The 15,112-nt window shown below is 44.7% G+C and overlaps 1 protein-coding gene across 3 annotated transcripts in view; it reads right to left on the reverse strand.

Moving 5' to 3' along the window:
• G3BP1 (G3BP stress granule assembly factor 1) overlaps nt 1-13,517 on the reverse strand; it is a 38,726-nt gene extending 25,209 nt beyond the window's left edge. The window contains exon 1 of one of the 3 annotated variants that reach the window (XM_073355292.1): nt 13,403-13,517. The gene's annotated coding sequence lies outside the window, so the exon portion shown is untranslated. Of the gene's footprint in view, nt 1-13,147; nt 13,293-13,402 lie in introns of those variants that run through there. The other 2 variants (XM_073355294.1, XM_073355293.1) reach the window with 2 other exon arrangements.
• Between the last annotated feature and the right edge of the window lie 1,595 nt (nt 13,518-15,112).

A 15,112-nucleotide genomic window follows, 5' to 3' on the forward strand; every position in this document is an offset into this window, starting at 1 on the left:
AAAAACATGAACATTTTATCAGAATCCTTCCCCCTTTGATTTGTATCTTTTTCCTTTCATAGATGAACGTTTCCTATCTACATTCAGCCACTAGGGTTCACATTACTTTGCATGCTGCTGTATTAAACTGGGCCACTACTATATTGAAGACAGATTTCTACCTCGGCTAATCAAAGATGGATTTTATCATACAAATACCACACTAAATTAGCAAAGGGCAATTCTAATTCAATACTTGCTACTTAGTTCTGATATAGACTTTTCGTATTTACTGCTGACTTGTACCATGCAAGGAGCAATAAAAGGGAGTCCAACCCTTATTAAGCAGACTTTTTTTAAAAAAGTGAAAAACCAACAGGACCTAATCGGTGGACAGCAATCTGTTTTTACTCCTTTTGCACCTGCTGCTTTTCTACCAGCAACCATCTGCTCATGTTCTCCAGCCAACAAACTGAACAATATAAACCTCATCTCTCCAGAAAGAATATTTGCTCCACACCACTCAGGAATATATTGCTACCATTAACCTATGTTCAAGGAACAGGATAATGTAAAAGTGTATTTTATACTGTCCACACCACAGTAGTATCCGAGTTATCACAAACCCATCTTTTTGGCAGTGGTGATGAGGGAGAGGGTCATAAGAGAAGAGCTGGAGACCGAATTATTTCCTAACATTCGGTCACCTTACTCCCAAGTGTAAGGAATAACTTATTAGGTTACTTCAGTGCTTCTCAAGCTATCTGATGTGGGGGACTGGCATTTTTTTCCCCCTCAATGTGCATGGCGACCAGCAGCCGATGGCTCGTGGACCAGCATTGGTCCATGGACCACCACTTTGGAATAGAGTAACACAGTGCTACTCAATATAAAACCAACAGGTTATCTACATTCTGTATACTGCTACCAAAGTTTAAATCCTAGCCATTTATTAAAGCAAGAGATTAAATTTAGACAAAATACCTCAGCTAAACTGGTCTTCACTTGGTTGGTGGAATTCCCACTATCTGTTATAATGCTACAACTTTGCAGAAAATCTGTGCTCGTCACTGAGTTTCCAAAGTACAGTTATAGAAATTAAAAATTGATTTATGCAAACAGTGCATTCAACAAATTTAAGATTTAGAGTCACAACACCACATTGTCACAGTCCAAATATGGTAGATAGGTGGTCTTTCATCTTAGTTTGAGCCAAAATTGATTAGCATTTTCTAAAACATTCACCCAAATTACTATATAATCAAAATAAACTGACCTGTGACTTTCAATAACCCAAGACTGAAGTTATAAAATTCAACAAGAGTCCTAGTTGTGTCACATTTCCTCCAGATATCCTTATCTGCTCTGTATGCAGAGTTCAGGTTCACAGCGAGCCCAGCTAGTGATCACAAAAGCCATTTAATCTGTCATAATGATCCCAGAGGGGTAGGTTCAACTGACATTTTAAACCAAAAGGATTCCAGACATCCCTTTTGAGGAGACTGCTGTTGTGTTTAGTACGACCAAGTGTGCTACCAGAAGGATGCTTTACACAGCTGAAATCAAAACAGAGAGGAAGAAATGGTTTCTAGAAACACTAGGACCAGGCTACAGGTTTTCCAAATAGCCTACCTTCATAGCCCCTTGTACCTTTATCTTCCACCTAACTCATCACGTCGTCTTTTTGCCAACATTTCAACCGAAGAGAAAGTATCTACCAAACTATTAAATCACTTCAAAGCATTAGTTTCTTTTGATGGGAAGATTTCGCAGCATAATGAAGTGAATAATCCTGCAGCAGTCTTTGATTCCCAATCTTCTAATGTTACCATATGTAAAAATAAAGACTCCTCTGATATCTCCGTTACATCAGTCCGCTTTTTATGACTTACTGTAAATTTACAGAATTGTGAGGAAAGCTGTCCCAAGCCTTCGTAACCATAAGGTAAGTGTGCGCAAGGATTCTCATGGCACTGTCACACCACTTAAGTGACACCCACAATAGCCTTGAGAAAATACAACACATTTTTAGTTTTTTCACCTCCATAGCCTTATCTAGTTATAGAAGGGACATTCTGGCACCATGCACTCACTAGATTCTCTATGTGAGGATTTTTGCAAACTTCAGGGTTTGACTATACTTACTATATACCCTAGCTCTTGACTGTGTTGGTAGCCGAGTAGTTCCTTAACCTCTATCAATTGCTACCCTTTGAAAGCTGAAGAATTGCTTATAAAAACCTGCACAGTAACAGAGATTTATAGAAGTTGTATATCCTATTCCATACTTGATAAATACTGAATCCAAAAGGACACTGGATATTTAAGATATAGTCATTAGTAATCACAATTGCAGTAATGAAGTGCCATTTTCAGATTTTTCCAGGTTGCTTAGTAACAGGTGAGAATGACCTGCTCGTGTGAGAATGGCTCAGTATAAACAGTGATTTGTAGAATAGCCTACACTAGAATCACAGTCCAACATGAGTCCACAATGGGACGAATGAAATTAATAAATTATTAATTATAGCATAAATATTCCATTCTGTTAGCTTCTGCTTCAAATATCTTTCGGATGGATCCATTCGGCTTTGTTTGCTCAAATGAGTGGGGGAAAGCAGCAAGTAGGTACCTGTGGAAAACTATAGTGTTACAAACACTACAGATCAGATAGACAACATGGTACAAGCAGAATAAACTTGCATCTCTAAGTGAAATCTAGAGCACTGGTCTCCTAGCTGGTAAAGCATATCATCAGACCAGCTTGTTCTAAAGTAGAATAAGTAATGTGAACTTTTCAAGGAAATGCATATTTAAACACAAAAAAGGTAACAAATATTGAGCTACCAGAGATCAGAAAGAATGGGAAGGCCACTAAACTCACCCTCAACTACCCGGGGAAAGAGGCTATTAAAAGAACAGATTTTGATGACAAACCAGTCTGCAAGACTGCAAGCACTGGTAGGGGCCAGCACCCAGTGAGCTTCAGGTACAGAAATCTTGAAGCATTAGTTAGAATCAGTAACATGGGCAATTAATGTCAAAGTTCTGTCTCCCATGAGTTGGGGAATAACTACAGTAGAACCTCAGAGTCACAAACACCTTGAGAATGGAGGTTGTTTGTAACTCTGAAATGTTCATAACTCTGAACAAAAGGTTATGCTGGTTCTTTCAAAAGTTTACAACTGAACATTGACTTAATACAGCTTTGAAACTTTACTTATGAAGACAAATTCTGCTTTCACTTTTTTTGTTTTAGTAGTTCACGTTTAACACAGTGCTGTATTTGGTTTTGGTCTCTGATACTGCCCGAATGTGTACTTCTGTTCCAAATGAGGTGTGTGGTTGCCTGGTCCATTTGTAACTCTGGTGAGGTTCTACTGTACTCGCAAAGATAAAGAGTGCCTTTAAAAAAAGGTGAATATCATTTAGGCATTAAATTTCAAAAGCCAAGAACCCTAAATGAAAAAGAAAGCCTTTATATAAAGACAGATGGAAAGCAGAGAGCATTATAGGAAGTTACCTGTTTATAGACACTAGCACTGTTTTGTACTTTGACTGTATGGGAGACTGTACGGTCTGCCTGTGAGAAAATCTTACAAGCTGGCCTTCCAAGCATAGATAGCTTACAGTAAAGCAGATGAACTACAGCAGCTGAATGGGCACAAACTGCACTATTGTATCAAAAACCTCATCTCTTTGGAAGTAAGTGCACAAAGCTAAGTGATGGAATGTCTGACGCAAGGTCTTTTATCCATGAATAATGGGATTTGTAATGAGTTAGAGTGATCGGTATTTTAACTGTTACATTACTTTCTCCTATGAAATACTACTAATGCAACCCATAAGTGACTGCCCACTGAAAAACAGCAGCAGGTGAACCTCAGTCAACCAAGCATAGAGTAATTAAAAAGTGTACAGTGTATATTAATACAATTAAGTGGATTACTAAAGGACATTTTAACTCAAAATGTAGCTGTGTCTAATAAAAAGTTAACCTGGATCACCAGCGCACTCACACATTTTAGCCAGCCATACACTAGGTCTGCCATAAACTCTAGTCACTGCTATAGAAGGAAAGCCACGTAACTTATAGAAGGGTGGCAGCAGAGTCTAGTGGACAGAGCGATCGACTGGGATTCAGGAGATTTGAGTTCTATTCCAGGCTTTGACACCGATTGCTAGATGATCCTGAGCAAATCACTTCTCCTGTTTCCCCATTTGTAAAACGGGGATAACAACTTACCTCCTTTGTAGAGAGCATTGAAAATCTGATGAAAAACACATTCTATAGAGAGAGAGACAGACAGACACAGACACACACACTAGCAGCTGGGGGGCAGGGGTCTGAACCAGAGGCATATTTCCTGGTTGAAATAATATAGCCAAACCAACATGACAGGAAAAAAAATCTAAATTTTAAAAAGGGTCCTTGAAAAATATGCTTTGTACCACACAGAAATCTTTTTTATAGGGATGCAACTTTTTTGCTCAATGACACATGCTAAAAAGTTCACATGTAAAACACATGCAAAACAGCTCAAAATTAAGTTTAAAGTTAGCATTGCCCCGACCAATACTTTTGGGGGGGGGGGGGGGAAGAGGAAGAGATCTACTTCACCACTTGCCAATGGCAGAGGGGAAACCTTCCCAGACAGGCCTCTATACAATATGAATAAATAAGCCAAACTTCCTAAATGACTTGTATTCTACAGAAGTTACACTTTCTAGTCATCATTGTTGCTAATAAACTTTCCAAATGCGAACCCAGAGTAAATAGATGCAGCACTGTCTGCCAGTTTGTAGACAAAACCCAGTGTCTGTGCTGCTGTTCGCAGTTTTGACAAGCAGCAAGAGCTAAACTAACCAGTGCTTTTCATTGCTGCTATTTAGAATCCGAGAGTAGTAGTGGCTCAAGAATGTTAATTTCATGCTATAGAGGCAGGCATAGGAGGATGTTCATAAGAGAAGAAACCCCAGAATATGAAGGATAAGGTAGAGTAGTGGAGACCTGCTCCCCTCAGAGAAGCCGAGAAGCTCTTAGCAGGAAAGAAATTAAACAGACCAAAAAAATCCACGCCCCCACCCCCGCCACCTGCAGCTAGGAGCATGGGAGGGTGCAGCTTTCACTCTATCACCACCCGTACTAGCTAAAGGCAGATTATATTAAAGACATAGTCCCACACAAGTAGGGCTCAGAGAGAGCAACCTGGTAGAAATCCCAACTTTCTCCCATTATCAGCAGCTGAGGATAGCAGGGCTCAAGATGTTGCCCTTGGACCCCACTGACTGAGCTTCCTCATGACATTTCATAATGGGCTCTACCTAATAGGCATCTAGTAAGTTTTTCATACCCTGGCCCAAATACCACATTGCTATACAGTGCTGCTGGAGATACTAGTGGTATTAGAGGTTACAATATTTCAGTGAAACAACAAGGACTAACCTACATAGTGTTCATTTTTTCAGAGAAATATACAATAGGTTGGAAGCTAGTTTACTATGCTAAACAGACTCTTCCCTATATTGCTGGAGTCAACAAGAATGGTCAGTCAGCAGGTGAACAAAAGAACCAATCTCAAAAAAGGACTAATATATTTAGTGTTATTTTCACCAGAAGATAAATTTCCCTAGCAGATCTGGATACAAGGGGTCAAATAAAGGGACATCATGAGAGTTAAAAATTGAGTGCTTGCTATATAGAAGGTGGTTTGGGTTTTACTTACACTCTAGACAAAAAAAAAAAAAATTAATAGACTCAGTTTATTTCACCATTTATTTATTTTTTACTCCTGCTGGAATCCTGCACCACTGTGTAATGCATAATTTGCACAGAAATAATGTTTCGTGCAGAATTTTATTTTTTCCCCCAGTACTCCTGCCCAGGGCTGGCAGCGGGAGTCCCATTATTCTGTGTTATTTTGATATATAAAATATATATAGAATTTTAAAATATTGTATGCAGAATGTTAATTTTTTTGGCAAATTCTTCAAGGAGAACTTTTTGTCCAAAATGAGATGTACCACAGACTAAGAAGTTTCACTTTCAGGTTCTCCTGCTACTAGCACAAGGCTGTACCACGTGTTGTAAACACTACTGGGTAATGTCTGGTTTTTTTACTGGCATATCTCCCTGTAAACTCAACATGAAAGCAGATCTCCAACCCTATTTGCCTTCTAAATGCCCAGAAAGAGTAAAAGAGCTTCAGAAAATTCATAGAAATTTCAATTACCCTTAGGTTTTGTAAAATCCTAGGACACAATCCCCCCCACAAATGCTGGTCCTAGTGCAGGCATAGGAAACTTCTGATCTGTGGTACTGGACCAGTGCCTGCAGAAGTTTACTGATCCTAAAACCATTTGTACTGATTCTCTAGTGCAGGGGTGGGCAAAATTTTTGACCCGAGGACCACACCTGAGTGGGGAACTTGTATGCAGGGCCATGAATGTAGGGCTGGGGTGCAGGAGGCGGGTACGGTGTGCAGGTGTGTGGCAGGGGGTTGGGGTGCAGGTTCTGGCACAGCACCGCTTACCTCAAACAGCTCCGGGCTGCCAGCAGCAGGCCGCGGGGCTAAGGCAGGCCCCCTGCCGGCCCGAGCCCCACACTAAACCCTGGAAGTGGCCAGCATGTCCAGCAGTGGCTCCTGGGGGTGGGACAGGTGGCTCAACCGCATGCTGCACTCACCTGCACATACCACCCCTGAAGCTCCCACTGGCTACAGATCCCCATTCCCAGCCAATGGGAGCTGCGGGGGGCAGTGCCTGCAGGCAAGGGCAGCGCACCAAGCCCTTTGCCCCCGACCCCACCCAGGGAGCCGAAGGGACGTGGTGCCAGGAGCAGAGCGATGCCAAGGAGCCTGCCTGAGCCCTGCTGCGCCACAGGGCTGACAATCCCATGGGCCGAACTGAAAGCCCTGATGGGCCAGATCCAGCATGTGGGCCATAGTCTGACCTCCCTGATCTAGTGTTTCTAGTCCTGACAGTTCACAAGATATTTGAGCCTAGAAGCATGAGGCATCAATTTATTAAGAGAGTCAGTATTTTCTGTGTACCATGCGCTAATTAAAGTACTTCAATACTCCTATAAGTCAGCTTTTTTCAGTATTTTTACCTTTTCTGCACTTCCCTCAACCAACCAAAGTGACAGTGGCTATTGCTATGTTATTGTCATAATAACCAGTTGTTTTGACAGTCAAGAGCAGCTACAATGGCTCAATGAAGAGAAGAAAAATCATTCATCATTAGGTTCACAATTTTTCCATCTGGATTCATTGGGCCATCGCAGCTTCTTCTAAATATAGACACGGGGTCTTATTTCAGTCCTGTTTTATTGTTAACACAAGTAGCCCCTCAGATTTCACTTTAAGAGGGAACTAAGTAGCAATACAAATGTTAGAGTTATGTATGAATGCTATGAGATATTGACAAAATTAGTATTGGACAAGCATATGGAAAAGAGGTTTTAGTATGTTAGGCAACATGCACACTTTAAAAAAGCAGGTTATCCTGACCATCTTGCTCTTGTCCTCATGTCAATGCTGGCATGACTTTAGACATGAAAAAATGTTTTTGTCATTTGAAAACAGGATTCCAGAAGTTTTGAAATGGATGTGAGACAGGCTGTACCCCATATTCACCCCTTTTACAAGATGATAAATTTTGTGCAGGGTGTGCCTTGTGAGAGATCATTTGAGAGTGATCATTGTTGTCCTGGTGGGATGTGTATGGCAGCATTGTGTGTAGTGCTGCAGAATTCTACTGTGTGATGTTGCTGGGACATGTTCCAGGTCTGGAGAGCAGTCATGGGCCAGCTCCACGGAGACAGGGGGGTGACTGACACCTCAGTCAGGTATCAAATGGAGTCTGGTGGACCATCGTTGAGTGGCCGTTCTTTGGCAGGAAAGAAGGTGTGAGTGAAAAAAATAAATCTACATTTTGACAAAAACAGATTGGGGCTCTCATCAACATAGACGGTATCTCCTGGACCTCAGCTGGGGATGATTCTTGAAAAGAAAGAACTAAAAGGGAGAGCAGATGCCCCAAATTCTGTCTCCCTTTCTCTCTCTACCCACAGCATCGACAAGACCTCAGGAACAAGGAAGCAGCATTGGACTGGGGGAGGGATTCTGACTGAAAGACATTCAGCCAGTAAGACTGCAAAACATAGTGAGCCCCCCTCCCGCTTTGAATTCACTTCGCTTGTTAAGTTAGGCATTAGTTGCATTTTACTTTTATTTTCTTGTAACCAATTCCGACTCTTTTGCCTCCTTACTTGCAGTCACTTAAAATCTATCTTTCTGTAATTATTAAACTTGTTTTATTTAAAACAGTATGTTTGGGAAACCCTATTTGGGATTACTGGATTTGTGCAAATCATTTTCTATTATTAAAATGACCGACTTTACATGAGCATGCATTGTCCAGTAAAGAGCTGGATAGCATAAGACATACACTTCTGGGGAAAGTCTGGGACTTGGAATTTCCTAGTGTTGTTCTCCAGTGTAATTCATGAGTGGCTGGCTATAGCACTCAGACTCTTAACTGTAAATAACATGCTAGAGTCTGTGAGTGAGCAAACCAGGAGTGGTAGCTCTCACAGCAAAGCAATGTAAAAGGCTCCCCATGTTGGAGAACTGAGAAGACAGCTGTTCATCAGTTCAGATTGTACCTTGGGTAATTTCACAGTGCTTAACACTGTTTTTTCCTTCATCTAATAGTCAGCACAACAGCACTAATAAATTAAATTGGAACCAAAGTGGTCTGGGATATGACAGAAGATGCAAGATAGTGACCAAAGTTTAGAGGGTGATTTTAAAGGATAATATTACACATATCATTACAAATGTGTAGGATATTGTGGGTGCCTCCAAAAATATTTGTAAAGTTGGGGGGTCACGATTCAAAAGAGCTTGAGAACCCCTGTTGTAGTATCAGATCCATTCATTTAATAGTTTGTGTTTAATATCCGACCTCTCTTTTTTCCTAGTCAAGGCAGCTGGAGACATTTCCAACACAGCAGCTTTAGCTGAAACAATTCTGACTGATATTTTAATCCAATGCTAAAGACTTTCAATACCAGTCACTTGATTAAAATGCATGTCAATAACTGTACACATCCCCACACTTTGTGGGAAAAAAAGTCTCATTACATAAATGAAACCAAAGATGAAGTGCAACAAACTCAGTAGCTGACATGTATGTGCACAGGACAGCATCACTTGTCATAAGATCTGAGACCCACTCCATTTTAATCCACCTTCTGACTTCTCCTCTTCAACTTCCCACCTGCCATGTCACTTAAAAATACGCAGCGAAAAAGGCTTGGATTACGTCATTGGAAAGCTGCAGCAGTTAGTTTACAAGTGTTTCCTAACTCATCCAACAGGGCTTGTCATATGTCAATTTCAGCAGCTCTCTCTCAAAGTCACTAGGGTTAAAGGCCAAAAACCAAACAATTGTCCTACAGTTTGAGAAACTAGCCCTCAGGTTTGTTTTTTTTAAACTATACTTTCTTTAACCAGTGTTCCTCCGTGTATAATTTGGTATACACACTGTGCAAGGGGAAAGAACAACCTCAATTAGCATGTGTTTTCAGTGGAGTTCTCAACTATTCTCAGCAGGTGACATGTGCTAAAGCCATCCTGGGAGATGTTTTTCTGCAGCATGAACTGAAATGTTAATAGGAAAAGATTTTTTGGTCTAAATTTCAGCCTTAAGAATGCTGTTTGATAACACTGAGCTAAAGGAGGTAGACTCAATACAGTGAGTCTTTAAAGTACTTCACATTATTTCTAGCAACCTTTATGGAAGTTTGAGACTAAAGTGAATATACACCGGACTCTCGCTAGAGCACAAGATTTGGGATCCATGCGCAGTTCCGCGTTATAGCGGGGACCACATTAAAATGAATTCCAATTAAAGCAATTAAATTTGGGATCCATGGCTGCGTTACATGCGAATTTGTGCAATATAGACGTGTGTTCTAGCGAGGGTTCGGTGTAGTTATTTCCCCTGAGAGAGCTTCTAGCCTGGTTTGGTACTTTAACAAATAGATAAGAATATCAGGACTACAGCTCCTAGGTAAATAATGGACTTCTCAAAAATATTTTCAGAAGTTTTAGTAGATTTTAAAAACAGACAAAAAGTTCAAATTTGTGTCATTACTATCCTTGACAGTCATCATCAAATATGATACCATGGCTGCAGCAGAATGGACAAATAGCCAATTGCAGACTAGTGAACTATTATACAAAAAAAATGTCCTCTTGTCACTAACAGACATAAGACAAGACACTATGTTTGTACCTTTATTACTTTCGCTGCTTTTGTGGCTGCCCAGGACCATGAAAGGGTACATACAAAGGATTCTTTGCTATGTCATTCCATATTAGGGCTCCTACAAAAGATTCACGTTTTGCCAGGGAGTTTGGGAATGTCAGGAACACATGTGGCAAGTATTTTTCCTTTCCTTGCTTCCATCTTCTAGCTTTCAAGTTGGTTACATTAAGTATTAATGTAAATTCACCAAATCAGACACTGAAGGTTTCCCCATCTTCCTACTAAGCCAAGACCTTATGATAACCGATTTAATCAAAAGAAACTTGAAATGTACTCCTGCTTTCTAACAACTAACTTCTAACACAAGAAAATAAGTAAACAGGTATATTTTGCATGCTTATATAAGATATTTAGAAATTGCTCTTAGGGCATATTAATCTGAAGGACACATTTTAACGTTTAAATCACACTTCTGATACCTGGGAACATAAATGTATGAATTTCTCCTTCACACAATAGTATTACTCTGTTTCAGGGAACTCTTTAGTTATCCAAATACTTAAAGTAAACTTGCAGTTTAATATGACATTCAGGTGTAACTGGGTAGAACAAGCAGCTGCACTTTAGACATTTTGCTGCAAGTCATGACTCGATTTTACTTCAGGTCAGCAGAGAAATGCATAGTATCTTTGGAAAGATGTGAAGAGTGTGAACATTCTACCACAGCCAATAACACTGCCATAAACATCTGAGAATCCTAGTCAGTCAGCAAATATGTTGTAGTCTACTCTCATCTTCCCTGAAATCCTATTTGAGAACCTGGCATGTTTTCTTAACCTCTTTTGCCCATGAATAAGTGAAAGTGACTGATTTAGCGAATAGAAGTTGCTATTTTCTAGAGAAGAAAGTAAGCCTCAGTAGCTGAAACATGGTTGATAAGATGCGCATAATGGCCTAACATACACTCCAAATGATTTTATTTATACCAGCTGGAGGTTACTGTTCAGGACTTGATTGCCTCTCTACATTTCCTAAAGCTGTCATTAGTTTGTGAAAGGATAGGCCTGACAAAAATAGCAGACTGGAAACATAGCTGTTTGGTGCAAACACTCCTCACATCTAAATAGGAAGATGCCACTTCCTTCACATGGAATACATTATAGATACAAAAAGAAAAGGAGGACTTGTGGCACCTTAGAGACTAACAAATTTATTTGAGCATAAGCTTTCATGAGCTACAGCTCACGTCATCGGATACAGACTAACACATCTGCTTCTCTGAAACCTGTCATTACAGACACAATGCTTAATGCGGATGTCTCACCACACAGATAACATCCATGTACCAATAATTCCAAGTACAATCTTGCAAACTAACTCTATGGAAGGCATCCAAAGCGATGAACAGTAATACAGGTAGGGCTTTCACAATCAAGTAGGTCTGGGGCCTCGCAAGTGACTGGGAGCTCTTCAGACACACTGTTCTATACACAGTTCTGCATTTAATCCCAGCTCCACCATTGTCTTGCTGCGTGACCTTGGATAAATCATTTAATGCCACAGAGAGGAGAATGTTACCCCATCTGCAAAAGAGGGGTGAAACTTACCCTCTTTTGTACAATGCAGATTTACAGGTGACTAAGGCTACATAAATGCTAAGCATTATCGTCTCAGGTGGATATTTTTCCATGCCACCTTAACCCAGGAAGAAACTCTGCAGCCTAGCTACTACATGGGGGCATTTTACATAGTTGATGGAACACACAGGCAATGTAAAGTACAGAACAAAGCTTGCAGCTTTGTATCTAGCCTCACACAATGAAATTTCCTTCTCTCCCGTTTCTATCCCTCCTCGGAACTGCCCCCCCTCCCTTTAAATGTTTGCCTTCAGCGAGAACACTATCCTCCACGATCCCAACAACGTTCACTTGTTTCTATAGCGTCACTCCTTTCCGTGGGGCTAGAGGAAGGTTCTTCCTCACCGGATACCAAACATACAAGGGCTTTCAAATCAGAGGAACCGTTTCGTAAAACGGTTTCGCTGTTCTAGCCCAAACTGCTCGAGGTTCGCTATCCCCACGTCCAGCACAGGCAGCCCCCGTCTCTAACGCGTGTGCATGGGGCCCGCTGAGCCTTGCGGGTCAGGAACCTGCGGGAGCCCCGGGCCACCCCACCGTCCCCCCGCCAGTGACTTACAGCCCCAGGCCATCCCCCCTTCCCACAGACCCCCGCCCCTTCCCGGTGACTTACAGCCCCGAGCCGCCACCCCCCTCCGGCCCCTCCTTCCCGGTGACTTACAGCCCCGAGCCGCCACCCCCCTCCGGCCCCTCCTTCCCGGTGACTTACAGCCCCGAGCCGCCACCCCCCCCCGGCCCCTCCTTCCCGGTGACTTACAGCCCCGAGCCGCCACCCCCCCCCGGCCCCTCCTTCCCGGTGACTTACAGCCCCGAGCCGCCACCCCCCCCCCGGCCCCTCCTTCCCGGTGACTTACAGCCCCGAGCCGCCACCCCCCCCCCGGCCCCTCCTTCCCGGTGACTTACAGCCCCGAGCCGCCACCCCCCCCCCGGCCCCTCCTTCCCGGTGACTTACAGCCCCGAGCCGCCACCCCCCCCCCCGGCCCCTCCTTCCCGGTGACTTACAGCCCCGAGCCGCCACCCCCCCCCGGCCCCTCCTTCCCGGTGACTTACAGCCCCGAGCCGCCACCCCCCCCCCCGGCCCCTCCTAGCCCCGAGCCGCCACCCCCCCCCGGCCCCTCCTTCCCGGTGACTTACAGCCCCGAGCCGCCACCCCCCCGTTGCCACAGACACACCCCCGACCCCCCCCCAGCGACTTGCAGCCCCGAGCCGCCCCCCCTTCCCACAGACACACCCCCGCCCCCCCCGCGACTTACAGCTCCCCCACGGGGGCACCTTGCCAGGCCTGGGGGGGAGAGAACAGCAGCTTCCCCTCCCCATTTGTTGCCCGCCCAGCCGAGAGGCCCCGAGCCCCACGGCTCAGCCTGGCCCGGGCGAGCCCGGCCCGCGCGTCTGTGACGCTGGGAGGCGGCGCAACCGCCCCGGGAGGAACGTGACGCCGTTCGAAGCCGCCCCGCTCCCGGCAGCCCGAAGGGGAGGCCGAGGCCGCGGCCGGCCCCGTCCCGCGTTACCTGCGGACGGAGCGGGACTGGAGCAGGAGGCAGGCCGGCCAGGAAATAGAAAGACCTCACGCAACGGCGTGCTCACCCGCCGGCTACATATATCCGGCGCGCAGCCTAACCCCGCCGCAACCCGCCAGCCAATCGCTGAGCGCCGCCCTTCCCTACTCGGGCGCCGTTTGGCCAGTGCTGCGAAAAAGGGGCGGTGCTTATGGAGTGGCAGCCAACCCACCCTATCCCACTGCCTTGAGGCAGGCGGACGTTAAAGTGAGCGACGTAAGTACCAGCCAACAGACGTTGTCGTTTCAGCCACAGAGGTGGGACAAAGCTCAACTGACTCCCCCGCTGGCCAATGAGGCCACGTACCTCTCGCTATTAGATGAGAGTTGGAGGAGGTGGGGACTAAGTCTTAGTAGTGTGGTTGCGTCGTCCAGCGGCGCCCTTGAAATCTAGCAAGGTAAACCCCGTTTTCGGTCGGGGCGGCACTCACTCCGGCAGTGAGCGCGATAACCAATTAGGGAGCATGGCTGGGCGTGACTGACAGGCCGGAGATTAGAGCCACTTAAAGGGAAACGCACCACTAACAAAGGGGCTGCCCTTCCCCAGCCGGGTAGACAGCGCCCCCCCTGCTGGAGGCAAGGGCCGCCTGCTTCCCATCTTGTCCCGGGCTGCTGCAAGCCCACTGAGCCCACCAGGGCTCTCCCGGCCTGCAGCACCAGGCCCAGGCCCCCCCCCAGCCTCCTGGGCCCCGGCCGCAGCCCATAGAATCATAGACTATCAGGGTTGGAAGGGACCTCAGGAGGTATCTAGTCCAACCCCCTGCTCAAAGCAGGACCCATCCCCAACTAAATCATCCCAGCCAGGGCTTTGTCAAGCCTGACCTTAAAAACCTCAAAGGAAGGAGATTCTACCACCTCCCTAGGTAACGCATTCCAGTAACACATTCACCCTCCTAGTGAAAAAGTTTTTCCTAATATTCACCCTAAACCTCCCCCACTGCAACTTGAGACCATTACTCCTCGTTCTGTCATCTGCTACCATTGAGAACAGTCTAGAGCCATCCTCTTTGGGACCCCCTTTCAGGTAGTTGAAATCACCTATCAAATCCCCCTTCACTCTTCTCTTCTGCAGACTAAACAATCCCAGTTCCCTCAGCCTCTCCTCATAAGTCATGTGTTCCAGACCCCTAATCATTTTTGTTGCCCTTCGCTGGACTCTCTCCAATTTTTCCACATCCTTCTTGTAGTGCGGGGCCCAAAACTGGACACAGTACTCCAGATGAGGCCTCACCAATGTCAAATAGAGGGGAACGATCACATCCCTCCATCTGCTGGCAATGCCCCAACTTATACAGCCCAAAATGCCTCAAGGCATTTGGCAACAAGGGCACACTGTTGACTCATATCCAGCTTCTTGTCCACTGTAACCCCTGGATCCTTTTCTGCAGAACTACTGCCGAGCCATTTGGTCCCTAGTCTGTAGCGGTGCATGGGATTCTTCCGTCCTAAGTGCAGGACTCTGCACTTGTCCTTGTTGAACCTCATCGGATTTCTTTTGGCCCAATCCTCCAATTTGTCTAGGTCCTTCTGTATCCTATCCCTACCCTCCAGCGTATCTACCTCTCCTCTCAGTTTAGTGTCATCTGCAAACTTGCTGAGGGTGCAATCCACACCATCTTCCAGATCATTTATGAAGATATTGAACAAAACCGGCCCAAGGACC

This window comes from Lepidochelys kempii, chromosome 8 (assembly GCF_965140265.1).
Source record: "Lepidochelys kempii isolate rLepKem1 chromosome 8, rLepKem1.hap2, whole genome shotgun sequence".
Classification (NCBI taxonomy): Eukaryota; Metazoa; Chordata; order Testudines; family Cheloniidae; genus Lepidochelys; species Lepidochelys kempii.